The following is a 16,985-nucleotide window of genomic DNA, read 5'->3' as shown; positions in this document are numbered from 1 at the left end:
AGGCCAGTCAAGTTTCTCCACCCCAAACTTTATACATCTGCAGCCATTTAGGTTATTGGAACACTGTAATTCATTGGTTTGGTGGTGTGACCCAAAAATTTTGGGAATATGGTGCATATATAATTTCAATTATACAAATTATGACTAAAGATTAACAAATGTCTGTGTTCTGATTTTTCTCAGTGAATATTTACCCTTTGTCACTGCTTCAAGTTTAGGGTTCCCTGCAGAACTCTTATGGTCCCTATTACAGTTCCAAGACAGTTCCAAGACTGTAATAGAGAGAACTGACTAACACAACATACAAAAAACACAGTTAGGTTGGTATGTAACAAAATTCCTTCACTGGTTAAAAAAAACAAAAACATTCCACTTCCAAAACGGAGGAAGCTCATTTCAGCCGCTTGTATCCGGGATCTCGTTCTTTCGGTCATGATCCAAAGTTCATGGCCATAGGTGAGGGTAGGAACATAGACCGACCAGTAAATCGAGAGCTTCGCTTTTCGGCTCAGCTCTCTCTTCACCACAACGGACAGGCACAGTGCCCCATTACTGCGGCAGCCGCACCGATCCGTCTGTCGATCTCCCGCTTCATTCTTAATGAACAGCACCTGTCTGTTCATTAAGATCTACACCATTCTAGTACAATACATTTTATTGTTTCAGTTATACTAAAGGGAGATTGTTGTCAATAGTGTCAAAGGTCGTTGTGGGGCACGAAAGTTTCCTGGATCTGTAACTAATAAAAGATCATTTAGAAATTTTAAGTTCTTTGAAACCAGACTAATATATGATTGTGTATACAAGATGTCTTCAGAGTTACTAAAGATAGCATAATGTAAGATAACTCTGAGGCTTTCAGTCTTAGAGAAACAATTATTTACACAGACAGATAAAAGTAAGGCTAATAGTTATTTAACTAATCTGACCCTACCAAATTTTCTTTTAAAAACATGAAATTGACAACAAAGCCTTTAAAGTCTTTTAAGAGTTTTGGCATATCATTTATAGCTAGCTGAAGTGATGACACAATTACAGCTAAACATAGCTAGAGATGCATGCATTCGATCATTGAACAGTTTCATCATGCAAGAAAATGAGGGAAAAATATTACAAGTTTTTTTTAAATAAATGCCAAATTGGATTTTTATAATCAACCAGTGAAAAAAGTGTGTATTTCTGATGTAATTCCATCAAATTAATGGATAACTGTCTTTTGAAGGGCAACTAAAGCTCAGCAATATGGTTCAAAACACTGTTTAGGTTGCATTTGTATTAGTCATAAATTTTGCTGTCATAGCATACATCTTATACCTCTATGTTTTTTAAAGATTAGTGAAAAATGTCTATGTTTCAGTCCTAACACGAGTCGAAGTTATTGTTGAAAAATGTTTTATGGGTATTTTGTTGAAGAATCGTATCATACAACTCTACTTTTTAACCACAAATTCAATGATTAAGCCAGCAGACAGAATACTTCATAGTTTTACCCATCATGAAGCCCTTCGCTGTGTGGCTATGAGTAACAGCAGTGTACATTAAACATAATTTGATAAGAATTTGCTTAAACAGTTGAAGAGAGAGTACAGTAAGAGACTGGCTTTTTTGAAATTTAGGGATACTGTAGTGAGTAAAAAGACATTCAACAACATGGAGATTGCTTTTCAGGTTTTAGCACTGGTCCACATTTTGCTATACGGTGAAGCTCTGTAGGTATTATTATACAGTGTTTTGTTGTCATTCAATATATTCCCACTGATGCTATTTTGTGTACTTTCAGTTCATTCAGGAAATTGGAGTTTGCAATCCAGCACACCTGGGACAGCAATCTAGTGGCTCATGAACTCACCAGGATCACCTTTTCTGATGGTAAATCAGGAGTGAAAATCGAAGTGTCCGGTCCATTCTTTGATGACCCAAGAAAACCTCCAGGTTATCCTGGTGTTTCCTACCTTGGACCAAGGGAATTTTGAAGGTAAGAAAGCCAATTAATGTTATTAATGTTACAGATTGGGAACCACAAAAAATGTCTGTAGACAATGAGTGTGTTTAAGCATTAGTGGGAATCCAGCTGCATTTTAATCATTAATATAATTTTCTTGTTGTTATTGCATATTCTGAGGTTTGCAGTACATTTAAAAATGGAACATTGATTTAATGATTGTTTTCTGCAACAATTTCTTGTGACATTATTCACAGGTCTTATCTTTCCATTGTTATTTGTATAGTTGTGAAGATATTCTTCCTTAATTGCATAGGACAAAATTACCTGGAGGTGGTGCTTTGCCCTTAAGTTTCAATCTGACCTTTTTTTTTACTATCCATGTCTATGACCATATGTTTACTGACCCATCTCTTCTATGTTTTTACTTTAGACATGGACAACACCTGGTGGCATTATATTCAGGAGTTGGCAATGTATTTTATGTAAGTTAGTGTCAATGCAGTAGGTAAGGTGTTTGTTTTTGTGCTAAACATCCAAAGTTTCCTCATTATCTCATTCCCCAGCAACACCTTCCAATTGAGTTCTCAGCCACACTCACAGGGGACACATGGCAGGGTCAGTCTTTAATCCCCTGGACATAATTCCCTTCCAATGTCAACAAGATGAACTCCTTTGCTGTTTATGGCTCAGGAGAGAAACGTACACACGAGGCACTCTACCCCATCCCCAAAGAGGACATAGTGGAAGGCCAAAAGACCAACGTGTGAGTATGCTGACTCAAGAGAATAGTTAGATCTTAATATCAGCCAGGAACGTCGCATGCTATGCGGGAGCACTTCTGAGATTTAAAATGCATGATGTCTCTTTGATAGAAACGTAAACCAATAAACGCAATAGGAAAAAGAAAACATTGTACAGTCTGGACTGAACGTCACAAAACGATTCTTAATTTTGTTTTGGTAATTAAGTTAAAAAGTAAAACTTACACTAAGACATAGGTTTCAAGCATTTAATTTTCTCAATTTTTACCATTTTGGCTTACACCAAATGAAAACCCAAAATTTTGTTTCTCAGATAATTAGAATATCACACATGACCAATTAATAAAATTAACTTTATTATAGAAATGTCAGATTAATGAAAAGTATGCCCATGTACTGTGCAGTATAAAGACCCAGTATTTAATCGGGGCTCCTTCTTCATAAAATACTGCATCAGTGTGGTGTGGCATGTATGTGATCAGCCTGTAACTCTGCTGAAGTGTTAAAGAAGCACAGGTTACTTTAGCTTATCTGTATTGTTAGGTGTGGTGTCTCTCAAGTTCGTCATGACAACACTTCATAGGTTTTCCACTGGGTTTAGGTCAGGCCAGTCTGCCGGCCAATCAAGCTCCAAGGTATCATGGCTATTAAAGCAGGTATTGGTACTTTTGGCAGTGTAAGGTAAGGTAAGGTAAGGTAAGTTTATTTATATAGCGCTTTTCAGCAACGAGACACTCAAAGCGCTGTACATACAAATACAATACAATCACAAAGCAAATAAAAACAGATACAGACACAGAAAAACAAATCAAATGATAAAATCAAACAACAGAGGTAATTTTAAAAAGTAAAATAAAATAAAGAGAATAGAATAGAATGATGGACAAGAACATGAAAGGAAAATTGGACTGAAAACGCAACTAACCATGCCTAGATGGCACAGTCAAAGGCCACTCTAAACAAGTACGTTTTTAATCTTGATTTAAAGCAACTTATGGTTTTGGCGCTTTTACAGTTTTCTGGCAGTTTATTCCAGATTAGTGGAGCATAAGAACTAAAAGCTGCTTCTCCATGTTTGGTTCTGGTTTTGGGTACGCAGAGTAGATTTGAGCGAGATGACCTGAGAGGTCTGGCTGGTTGATACACTGACAACAAGTCTGTAATGTATTTTGGTGCTAAGCCATTCAGTGATTTATAGACTAACAGAAGTATTTTAAAGTCTATTCTCTGAGCTACAGGGAGCCAGTGTAGGGACTTTAGAACTGGGGTGATGTGCTCCACTTTCTTAGTTCTAGTGAGGACGTGGGCAGCAGCATTCTGGGTCAACTGCAGCTGTCTGATCGACTTTTTAGGCAGGCCTGTGAAGACACCATTGCAGTAATCAATTCTACTAAAGATGAACGCATGAATTAGTTTTTCAATGTCCTGCTGAGACATTAGTCCTTTAATCCTGGAGATGTTCTTTAGGTGATAGAAGGCCGACCTAGTTACTACCTTTATGTGCCTCTGAAGGTTCAGGCCTGAGGCCATCACTACACCCAGGTTTCGAGCCTGACTGGTGGTTTCTAGCTGTATTAACTGAAGCTGTGTGCTAACTTTTAAACGCTCTTCCTTTGGTCCAAAGATTATTACTTCAGTTTTGTTTTGATTCAACTGAAGAAAATTTAGGCCCATCCATGCATTGATTTCTTCTAAGCATTTACTCAGCGCTTGAATGTGTTCATGGTCACCTGGTGACATCATAGCTGTGTGTCATTTGCATAGTTATCATAACTTACGTTGTTGTTTATTAAAATCTGAGTTAGGGGGAGCATGTAGATATTGAAAAGGAGGGGCCCTAAGATGGACCCTTGGGGAACGCCACATGTGATTTTTGTGCTCCCTGATGTAAAGTTACCTACTGACACAATAAAGTCCCTGTCCTTCAAGTACCAGAAACGCCGACCCAGTTTTCCAGGCGCTCTAATAAAATGGAGTGATCAACAGTGACGAATGCTGCACTAAGGTCCAATAATACCAGCACCGTGGTTCTTCCACAGTCTGCATTTATACGGATGTCATTGAACACCTTGACAAGAGCAGTCTCTGTACTGTGGTGAGCACGGAAGCCTGACTGGAAGACATCGAAGTGGTTGGTCGTTGTTAGGAAGTTGTTTAACTGCTGAAACACAGCTTTTTCAATAATCTTACTGTTGAAGGGGAGGTTTGATATTGGCCTGTAGTTCTGTAGTAGCAGCTTGTCCAAGTTGCTCTTTTTCAATAGAGGTTTGATAAATGGTGTTTTTAGGGCCTTTGGAAAAACACCTGACAAAAGGGACGTGTTTATTATTTGTGTTAAATCAGATGTTATTACAGGCAAAGCTTTCTTAAGGAAAGCTGTGGGTAAAAGATCGAGACAGCAGGAAGAAGAGCTTAGTTGCTGTACGATTTCTTCTAAGATTTTGCAGTTTATTTGGTGAAATTGGGAAATTTTGTCAAAATCAGTTCTAGTTGGAGACAACATTGGTACTGGAGTTGATGTGGATATGCTGACTGCCTGTCTGATCTTTTGGGTTTTTTCAGTAAAGAATTTAGCAAATTCATTGCAGGCCCTGGTAGAGTGGAGTTCAGATGCTACAGTTACAGGAGGGTTTGTTAACCTGTCGACCGTGGCAAACAATGCATGAGCATTGTTAATGTTTTTGCTGATGATCTCAGAAAAGGATTCCCTTGCATTTTTCAGTTGTAGGTTATATCTGTAGAGTCTCTCTTTATAGATAATATAGTGAACCTGGAGAGCAGTCTTTTGCCACCTGCGTTCAGCTTTTAGACGCTCCTTTTTTTCACTTCTGACTGGTAGAGCACTTCTCCATGGAGACATTTTCTTCCCAGAAACGACTTTCACTTTAATTGGAGCAATTGAATTGATGATGTCCGAGATTTTAGAATGAAAGTTATCAACCAGCTCATCTACAGTGTTACAGGGCAAAGTGGAGGTAGAAGAATAAATCTGGTTAAAGGTTTCAGCAGCACCGTCCTTAAAGATGCGTTTTCTTATCATGTCTCTTTGGCAAACTGAGTCATTGCAGATGATGCTTTCAAAAATAACAGAAAAGTGGTCAGATAGAGCAACATCAGTTACAGACACCTTGGAAATGTTTAGACCCTTAGTGATGATCAAGTCCAAAATATGTCCCTGTTTGTGCGTTTGCTGTTTAACATGTTGAGTCAAACCAAAATTTCTAAGAGTGTCACATAGATCTATTGCACTTCTGTCTTCAGGATTGTCCATGTGAATGTTGAAGTCTCGCACAATAATTAAACAGTCATAATAAACACAAATCACAGATAAAAGCTCATTAAAATCACTGATAAAGTTTGTTTTGGACTTAGGAGGCCTGTAAATATTCAAGAACATTGTTCGGACCGGGCTCTTTACCCGGAGAGCCAAATATTCAAAAGAGTCAACTTTGCCCAGAAATACTTTTTTACACTCTAATAAATCTTTAAACAAAGTGGCCACTCCTCCGCCTTTTCTTTGTTGTCTGCTCTCACAAAGAATATTGTAGTTCGGAGGCGTCGCCTCTATCAGAATGGGAGCTTCATTAAATTCATGTAACCATGTTTCTGTTAAAAACATAACATCAAGATCGTGGTCAGTAATGAAGTCATTGATTAAAAATTATTTTCCTGACAGAGATCTAATGTTCAGTAAAGCCAGTTTATATGACTTAGTTGTTGATATTAACTCTGTGTGTGGTTGTACCTGACAGTTTATCGTTTTTTTGATTGTTTATTACTGTCTCTTATCCTTTTGGCTTTGTTCTTTCTGTCACGTATAAGCACAGAGATTTTACAACTATCTCCTATTAGGGGCCCAAGTTTTTCCTGGACATGCTCTTTTCTGATAGAGTTACCATGGGGCCCAGACTGTATCACAATGATTTGAAGGTCCCAGGCAGGATTTGAAGGTGTAGGCAGGTCCCAAGCCTTGCTGCAAAATGAAATCAGCATCTCCATAAAGCATGTCAGCTTCTCCATTTCTTCAACGCAAGAATAGTAGAGCAGTTCTCCTTTGCAGAAAGAATCCTCCTTTGTCTTTGGTTCTTGAGTGGCTCAACACAAAGAATGCAACAGTTGTTGTGTGCGGTGGCTCTCGAAGCCAGCTCCTGTACAAGCCTTTTGAATCTCCTCCAAACTCTTTGAATGTGCTTTACTTCACAGTTTTCTGAAGGCTCCAGTTATCCATGTTGATTGTACAGACTTTTCTACCACGTTTTCTTCTTTTGCTCAACTTCTTATTAAAATGCTTGGATACAAGTGTATGAGCAGCTAGTTTAGTTAGCGATGACCTTTCGCTGCTGACCCTCATTGTGTGTCAATGACTGTCTGATGACTTAAAAAGTGAATGCACAGAGCATGGCCTGGTAGTTATTGACTTTTAAAAGTAAACATAAATGTGAAACGAAAGAAATATGTACCGACTTTCATAAAAGCCCTGTATCGCAATCAGTCGAGATCAACAACCAATGGAGCTGGTGCCACAATATACACTGCTCAAAAAAATAAAGTGAACACAATATAACTCCAAGTAAATCAAACTTCTGCGAAATCAAACTGTCCACTTATGAAGTTACACTGATTGACAATCAATTTCACATGTTGTGCAAATGGAATAGACAACAGAGGGAAATCTTTGGTGATTAGCAAGACACACTCAATAAAGGAGTGGTTCTGCAGGTGGGGACCACAGACTACTTCTCAGTACCTATGCTTTCTGGCTGATGTTTTGGTCACATTTGAATGTTGGTGGTGCTTTCACACTCGTGGTAACATGAGACGGACTCTACAACCCACACAAGTGGCTCAGGTAGTGCAGCTCATCCAGGATGGCACAACAATGCAAGCTGTGGCAAGAAGGTTTGCTGTGTCTGTCAGCGTAGTGTCCAGAGCCTGGAGGCGCTACCAGGAGACAGGCCAGTACACCAGGAGACGTGGAGGAGGCCGTAGGAGGGCAACAACCCTGCAGCAGGACCGCTACCTCCGCCTTTGTGCAAGGAGGAACAGGAGGAGCACTGCCAGAGCCCTGCAAAATGACCTCCAGCAGGCCACAAATGTGCATGTCTCTGCACAAACAGTTAGAAACCGACTCCATGAGGATGGTATGAGGGCCCGACGTCCACAAATGTGGGTTGTGCTCACAGCCCAACACTGTGCAGGACGCTTGGCATTTGCCAGAGAACACCAGGATTGGCAAATTCGCCACCAAGGCCCTGTGCTCTTCACAGGTGAAAGCAGGTTCACACTGAGCACATGTGACAGACATGACAGTCTGGAGACACTGTGGAGAGCGATCTGCTGCCTGCAACATCCTTCAGCATGACCGGTTTGGCAGTGGGTCAGTAATGGTGTGGGTTGGCATTTCTTTGGAGGGCCGCATGGTCCTCCATGTGCTCGCCAGAGATAGCCTGACTGCCATTAGGTACCAAGATGAGATCCTCAGACCCCTTGTGAGACCATATGCTGGTGTGGTTCTTCCTGGGTTCCTCCTAATGCAGGACCATGCTAGACCTCATGTGGCTGGAGTGTATCAGCAGTTCCTGCAAGATGAAGACATTGAAGCTATTGACTGGCCCGCCCGTTCCCCACACCTGAATCCGATTGAGCACATCTGGGACATCATGTCTCGCTCCATCCACCAACGTCACGTTGCACCACAGACTGTCCAGGAGTTGGCCGATGCCTTAGCCCAGGTCTGGAAAGAGATCCCTCAGGAGACCATCCGCCGTCTCATCAGGAGCATGCCCAGGCGTTGTAGGGAGGTCATACAGGCACGAGGAGGCCACACACAATACTGAGCCTCATTTTGACTTGTTTTAAGGACATTACATCAAAGTTGGATCAGCCTGCAGTGTGTTTTTCCACTTTAATTTTGTGTGTGACTCCAAATCCAGGCCTCCATTGGTTAATACATTTGATTTCCATTGATGATTTTGGTCTGATTTTGTTGTCAGCACATTCAGCTTTGTACAGAACAAAGTATTCAATGAGAATATTTCATTCATTCAAATCTAGGATGTGTTATTTGAGTGTTCCCTTTATTTTTTTCAGCAGTGTATATACTTATTGTTGATAAATTGAGCTTCAGCCCTCAGGTAGACTGATTGGTTAAAAAAAACTCACCAATGGATGTACTATTATTGGAAACTTCACACTTTTAATGTCAGTCCTATTCTTATGAAAGTGTCTAATTCGTGTTTTAGTGACTCCATTCTTACCTCTTCTATCATTTGTTGGCACAGGTCACTTTAAGTCAGGAAAAATAACTGTTTGCAGAGCATTGTTAAAGAATGCAGTATAATCGCTGGCATCCCTTTTGACAATTTCAGTGACTTCTATGATATAGCTCATTAAAGAAAGCTAAGATTATAATGTCCGATCCCGGCCATCCACTATGGGGTCAAACTTTTGCAATCAGGATGGAGATATAGAACGCCACTCTGTAATAGACAGAGTAAATCTTTCATTGCCACTGGTGTTAGCCTGATCAATTCCAACATTTGAGAAATGCTGTTAATGAGGTTGTTGCTTTTTTCTGTCTGTAACTACTGAGTCAGTAGTTACAGACAGAGTCAGACTGAGTCAGTCAAATCAGATTTTGTATTGGTTTTTATGTAATTTTGAAAAAACAGAAAACAGTAAGAGGTAGAAAAACAAAAATCCAAAATAAAATCTGCCCAGAAGAGATTATTACACAGGCCTATGCTTTACCAGTTAACTCCACAGCAGAAACTGTTGATCTGCTTGAGTATAAGATCACTAATGATTCATGCAAAGCGTACCTTCTTTAAAGAGGCTGTAAGTAATGATCAGTAAATTTCAGAGGGAAAAGCAGGCAATTTGTTTGGCAAGAAATGCAGTTTCTCTTGAAGAGGCCATCTTATTTTCCAATTATTAGATCAGTAGCAGCAGTGGCTGCTCTCAACTACTTTATAAATGTTCCACTGACTTCTTTTTTTGTAGCTTTTTTCTTTCTTTCTTCTTTCAGTTATACTAAAGGGAGACGTCACAAAAAGATTCATCAGTGTTATCATTTCTGATTTAATTTTCAGACTTAGTATTCCATTTTACAGCTGCTCTTATAATACAATATTACAATAGTTTCCTATAAGCAATAGCTTATAGAAAACTATTGGTTGCTACAAACAAATTGTGTCTGCAAATTTAAAAAAGGAGAAGGCATTTTCATACCTCTTCATAATTTGTAGTTTCGACGTGTAGCTACTACATATTTGAGCATTTTTTTCATGAGGATGTTTGCATAACATTTTTGCACATGATTATATTCCCTTTCTGCCTCTTAGCCACTGCCTGGAGTATTTCCAAACTATCCGCTTGCAGAGCTTCGTGGGGGAGGATTGGGTCCAGCCTGAATCTGATCTGTGGAAGGGAAGGGCCTGAGTTAAAAAAAAAGAAAATTAATATATTAATTCTTTCTAATAAAATGATATAGAGACACACCATAATCACCATAGCAGCAGCAGGGCAACTGTGCGAAATGCTTTCTGGCACCGAACAAAGGGCAATCAATCTTTGTTGCTTAATGATGTAGAACAATATGACAGAAATATGTTTTCAGCTTGTCAGACTGTGTTACACTTCACACACATCTGTGCATGCACGCAGACACACACGTCACATAATATTGGACATATGCATAAATTGAATGAGCACAGTGTGACCTACTTTTCTTGATTGCTTTGATGATGAGGACCACCTGGGTAACCGGAAGTGTTTTGCAACACCGATAAGCAGCAACAAGACCAAATTAAATAAATAAAACTAAATAAATAAATAAACCTTTGTTATAAAGAGTCTCTGTTTTTGTCCCTATGATTGACAAATAACCAAACAATTTACTTGACCATTTATTTACAAATACTCAAAATTGTTTTTAACAATAAAACTGAATTAGAATGTGATCAGTGTTGCTTGAAGTGTTCAGATGACTCATCATGACCCTCTCCAGTTCATTATCTTTTAATTATATAATTACACAAAAATGTTTTTTAGGTGACAAATCAACAAAAAATAATGTAGAACTGTGAAGAGAAAGAAAAATGTTATGGAGTTTTCAAAATGTTCAACAAATAACTGAAAAGCATGGTGTGGATTTAAACTCAGCCTCCTTCTCTGGGATACCCCTAAATAAAATACAGCATAACCTTTTACCGACAGAAGTAAACTTATTACAAAATAGTCTGTCTTAGTGTAATTTGATTTGAGAACTTCATAGCAGTGTTATGTCACAAAAGGAGTTTATTTGTGAAGAGCTGCAGGGGTTTACAGCCCAGATTGGAGTTAAATGAAGTTAAACAAAGGAATTTCATTTAAAAGCAGCAAACACATGGAAGAAGCTGTTTTGGTTAAACAAGACCAGAATTAAACTGTTTGACCTGCACGAAAAACGCTATGTAGCAAAAAAACTAGCGCTGCACATCACATCACATCAAACCATCCCCATAACGAAACATGGAGGTGGCTGCATTATGAGTTAATGGGATCATGAACTGAGATAAATACAGCGCAATCCTGAAGGAAACCTTGTCAGAGACTATAGTAAACTTGAGACTGGTACAGAGGAGAGGTTTGCCTTCCAGCAGGACAACAACCCTAAACATGCAACCAGAGCTGCAATAGAATGGTTTAGTTCAAATCATATTGGTATGTTAGGATGGCCCAGTCAAAGTCCAGACCGCCATCCAATTTAGAATCTTCAGCAAGGCTAGACGATTGTTATTCACAGATACCCTTAATCTAATCCAACAGAGTTTGAACAATTTCGCAAAGAACAGGCAAAAAGTTCATTGAAAGGTGTTTCTATAAAGTGTTTGCTCAGGACAACTAAATACAAATGAAAGGCACACTTTTCAGATTTCAATATTATGCACTACTTTGTGTGGTCTATCACATAAAATTGCAATACATTGACGTTTGAGGTTGTAATACAATAAAATGTGGAAAAGTTCACAGGGTGCAAATTTTTTTACAAGGCACAGTATATTGACACAAATGATGATGTTGTTTACCTTGTGACTCTGTCACCATTTCCTTGCTACGGGTCCTAATAAAGCCTGCATATTTAGCAGAAGTTCTCTTCAGATTACCAGATTCCACTTTTCCTGACCAGAAGACTGAAGGGTGAAATATTTTCATGTTGCCTGTGTTGCTCTTTACTGTGGCAGCCCCAAAGCACACATTGAGCCCTATCAGTTTTAATTGGCATTCTCGTCTTTGAAATAGGAGCTGTGATTATACCTAGAGAGCCAGCCGCATAAGCTCCCTTCTTACCATTTCCTGTGGTGCCTTGCTACCACACAGCACAATGTTCACCTACATGAACACAGAGTAACAGAAAAGTGGCCATGCTGCATTCCACCATGATGTCTAGGTCTAATAAAATAAGACCTAAAATTATGTTTCTCACAAAAACAGAATCTTCATAAAAGCCTTTGATGAATGATGACTCTCCCACACCTACCTGAGAGCAGCCTGAGGATGCGTGTCCCCACTAAGATTCAAACCCAGTTCTTTCTAATTAGTGTGAAGAGATGAGAGGGGAGAGCAGGAGAGAGGTAGCTGCCTCTACCTCCAAAGCCCCAGCAGACATGCAAACACAAGAGCTGTCTTATTTCCCTTCAGTAAGAGAGACCTAAAACATTCAGTATCAGCTTAGGGGTGATTCTCAGTGTCAGAAACTTTCTGGCGATTACACCAGACCTAGTTCTTTTACTCTTTTTTTCTTTTTTATTTCCTTTTTTTCTGTCCAAGTGATGTGTGTCTCATTTCCTGAAGTTAAAAGAGTATATGAGTGAGGATAAAGTTGTGATGAAAAATAGAATGCAAGGGATAAAGAAGTGATCCCACAGCACAAAACGATCGAAATAAGTGGAAAAAAACCCGTAATGACTGTGCCTGGTTTCAGGGCTGCTGTGACAGAGGCCCAAATGAAAGATTTACACCAGAGCTAATATGAAACAATCCATAACTTTTGCAAGCTAATGGCTTAAACCCAATCGGATTGCACTGTGTGATGGAACCTATTAGCTTTGTGCAGTAAAAAATCATTTTATGGCTGGCTTCCAATATAAGGTATCAAACAATGAAAAGAAAACTTTGATCTGTATGTATGAGCTATTTAATCTTACCTACAGAGGCTTGCAGAAGTATTCCTTGAACTTTTTCACACTTTGTCACATAACCACAAACTTCAATGTATTTTATTCAGATATTTTTGAAATAGAAAAACACATTTAGTGTGTGATTGTGGAATGCAAGAATATTACTCTTATAAGAGCCTAGGTGTTCACCTAAACAATAAACCAGACAGGTGCCACAACACCAATGCACTTTACAGGAAGGGTCAGAGCAGAATCTACCTGCTGTGATGCTGTGAGTTCTTCTAGAGTGCAGCGGGCACTCTGCAAGACCTTTCTTTGACTCTGTGGTTGCATCTCCTATGATGCTGTCTGTCAGAGCAGCAGCTTATCAACAGCTGAGAGGAAAAGACTAGATTAGATCATCAGGAAGGCCAGCTCTGTTCTAGGATGCCCACTCGGCCCAGTGCAGGTGGTGGGAGACAGAAGAACTATGGCAAAAATAACGTTACTCTTGGAAGTCTTCCACCCCATGCATGAAGCTGGAGAGGTTCATTAGTAACCTGCTGCATCCTAAATGCACGTAAGAGGGGTATCGTTCCTCCCAGCAGCTATTAGATTTTATAACCATCAATGCCCCAATAAACCCAATAAACTGTTTACTTTTCTACATTTTCCTCAGGTACATAAAAGCATACCATATGCAACGCTTCCACAAAACTTAGAATCTGTATCTGCTATTTTTCAGAAAGGTATAGTTTTTCTTACATTGTATTTTTGACTTTGCTGTACAGTCCTTATATTTGTAGGTCTATCTGTGTGCTTCCATTTGCCTGTCACTTTGCTGCTAATGCTGTTGATTTCCTCATTTTAAAATATTGAATCCTAAAATATGCTCGATTTTCAATGTTTTTTAACATATTAAAAAATCTTAAAAGTGGAGTATGCATTTATTTTTAGCCTCTTTAAAACCTTTTGCTGCAGTCACCGTCTTTTGGAGTTTAACCATCCTAGCACATCTAGAAACTGACATTGTAATCACTTTCATATTACTTAATATCAGTCAGGTTTAGTTCAGTCAGGTTGGATGTGTAGCCCCATGAACAGCAGTTTTCAGTAATGCCACAGATTCTCACTTAGATTTAGGTTTACATCATTTTAATAAGACTATGCTTTAATTTCATCCATCTTCCAATCAACTCTGACCAGCTTCTTTGATTCTGATGAAGAAAAAGCATCTGCACAGCATGATGCTGCTATCACCATGTTTCATTGTGCAGACACCATGTTTAGGGTGTTAATTTTTGTCCGCACATGCAGTCACATTTTGTGTGAAGGCTACAGAGTTCAATTGGTCCTGACTGGACCAGCTCCGTTCTCATGTTTGCTGTCTCGCCAACACTGGCTGTTTCAAACTGTAGATCGGACTATTTTTTTTTGTTGCTTTTTTTGAACAATTCAGTAACATTGCCAGTTTTTCCATAAAGATCAGATTTATGGATTGTATAATAGTTTTCAGGTCAACAGAATCTCCCAGCTGAACTGCGGATATCTGTAGCTCCTCCAGCGTTATCAAGGAACTAACTAGCTACTACTGATTAAAACTATCCTTCCCTGCCCTGTCATTTTGGATGGATGACCAGGTCTTGGTAGAGTGTAAATGTACAATACCCCTTTATTAATAAAACTGATTTGAATAATGCTCTGTGCTCAAAGCTTGGGATATTGTTTTGTAACCTAACACTGCTTTATACTTCACAACGTTATCTCTGACCAATCTAGTGTGTTCCTCACCATGACTCAACAGGTAGGGCTTTGTCCTGTAACTAGCGGGTTGATGGTTTGAACCCCCAATCCGTCTGTCTCAGTCACTGTAATCTTGGGCAAGATACTTCACCCACCTTGCCTCCTGATGGTGGTCAAAGGGCACGGTGGCACAGATTGTATGGTAGCCCCATATCTGTCAGTCCGCCCCAGGGCAGCTTTGGCTGATTAGCTCTTCTGGTTCCTTGTGATAAGCTACAATTTAACTGTATTTATAATTACATACAAGTACACTAATTACCAGGTACATGGATGACACTGAAAGGCAACTGATTGGAGTGGCTTTTATAAAAAGGTAAAAAAGTAAAAGGGTCTTAATACATAAACATTCCACGCTTTAAGTTTTTTATCTGGAAAAAACTTTGAAAACCATGTATGATTTTCATTTTACTATGGTACAACTATGCATACAACTATGCAATATTGTCTGGAATTATTGTCTGGCACATAAAATTCCAATAAAATATATTGACATTTCTGTCTGTTATAAGACAAAATGTGAAACAGTACAAGGTGTCATATTTTGCAGGTTCTAGTTTAAACTAATATGCAGACAGAAACTTCGGATGAGCATAGTGAATGATCAGTCAGTCAGTCAGTCAGATATTTAACAATAAAACCGAAAGCCTACAAGTCTTGAAAAGGGCAAACAGGACAAAGGGCACAGACAGAGAAACTGGCAGTGTTAAATGGAAGTTAAATGGAAGAATCCAGCAATGAACAATGAAAAACCAGGAGCCTTAATACCTAGGCAGGGGTGAAAAATGACAAAGGAACCAGCAGAGCTAATCAGAGGAAATGTGGAACAGCTGTAGCAGAATGAAGGCAGGGACGCTGAGAGAGGAAGATTAATTATCACAAAGGGAGCTGATCTAATACACAAAGAAGTGTACTAAGGGTAAAAGTTTAACACAGACCTAAGTAAATAAACTAGAATACACAGAGAACAGAACACAAGAAATAAGTAGGAGACTAAACCTTAAGGAATTAAGTAATATGGCAAGACCTTCTAGAATATAAATAAACAAGGAAAAAAATAAAATACAAATACAAATGAAAACCAAAACACCTGTGGGTCGTGACATAAGGAGTACGAAGACTGTAAGGCACTGTCACCAACAAAGTATAATTTAAACCTGAACTTGATGCAACCTTGTCCTCGGTTTGTTATCCACATACACTTCTGGAGCTGAGTTGTTCTGCCCTATATAAAGGCCTTCTCTAAGAGAACATGGCATCCTAGTGTGTTTCTGCAAAACAACTGAATGCTTAATAAGCTATTCTAATTATTGTCCAACAAGTCCTTCATTACTTAAAGGGTTGCGGGGGTGAAGGATGGGAAATATGGTCGATGGCACAAAAAAGATCTAGCCAGAAACACTTCTCCTGTGTGTGTGTGTGTATGTGAGTGTGTATGCATTTGCAAGCGGCTGACGACATAAGCACTAATTGCAGTTGAAGCCTGCTAGTGTTTTGCGTATAGCAGTGACATGGTCAGAATGTGGGATGAAGCTGTAAGAGGCTGGGGAGAGTAAGAGTGTTGCGGAGCCAAGCGGATGCCAAGGACATTAATGAGGGCCAGACGAGTTCTTCTCAAGAGCGCCGCAGCGAGCGGGAGGGGAGAGGGGGGAGACAATGAGGGGAATAGATAAGAGAGAGCAACAGAAGGGGTTCATTACAGAAGAATGCTAAACTCGTATTTGCAAACTCGAGCAAACAAGGTTCTTTTACTCATATTCAAACACCCTGAAATATGCAAAGACCATTCGTGTCAATATAAGGAAAATTGTGCATGAACAAATGCAAACAGAAAGGGCTAATTTCATAGATACAATGCTTGTGTTTGTGAATTAATTCTAACATGAGCATGAAATAGGAAATATTAAGAGAAAGGTCTGACGCTCTAATTATTTGTCACAAGACGCAGTGTGGGATTTATCAGCTGTTTTTGAAGAAACATTAGGAAGATATCAATAGGAAGGGAATGGAAACTAAATTAAGCTTTCTTTGTTATCAGCTCTGAATATAAATCAAGAGTGTTTGCCTAATTGATTCCATTACATTCCCACCTGCTTACTGACTCTCATCCATCCGCACGTTGTTTATCTTCATTTTAAGCAAGGTGCATGAAAAAAGATTTTTATTTGATGCGAAGGCCACTGAAATTCATCTGTATTTTGCAGGCACATTAATTGCCAATTAGATGCAGCGCACAATTATCAGGAAATATCCGTTTGTGACCACTAAACAAAACAAAGATGCAACTCCTGATGCCGAAGCTTCCCCTTCTGACACCGGATGGTGGTATTCATTTGGCTT

At 39.2% G+C, this 16,985-nt stretch overlaps 1 pseudogene; it reads left to right on the top strand.

Moving 5' to 3' along the window:
- The first annotated feature begins 1,650 nt into the window (after positions 1-1,650).
- On the top strand, positions 1,651-10,482 carry LOC124869001 (annotated as a pseudogene).
- Positions 10,483-16,985: the final 6,503 nt, after the last annotated feature.

The sequence above is a fragment of the Girardinichthys multiradiatus genome, chromosome 5, assembly GCF_021462225.1.
Source record: "Girardinichthys multiradiatus isolate DD_20200921_A chromosome 5, DD_fGirMul_XY1, whole genome shotgun sequence".
NCBI lineage: Eukaryota > Metazoa > Chordata > Actinopteri > Cyprinodontiformes > Goodeidae > Girardinichthys > Girardinichthys multiradiatus.
Note: the sequence above shows the minus strand (reverse complement) of the source record. Positions and strands in the feature narration are given on the sequence as shown.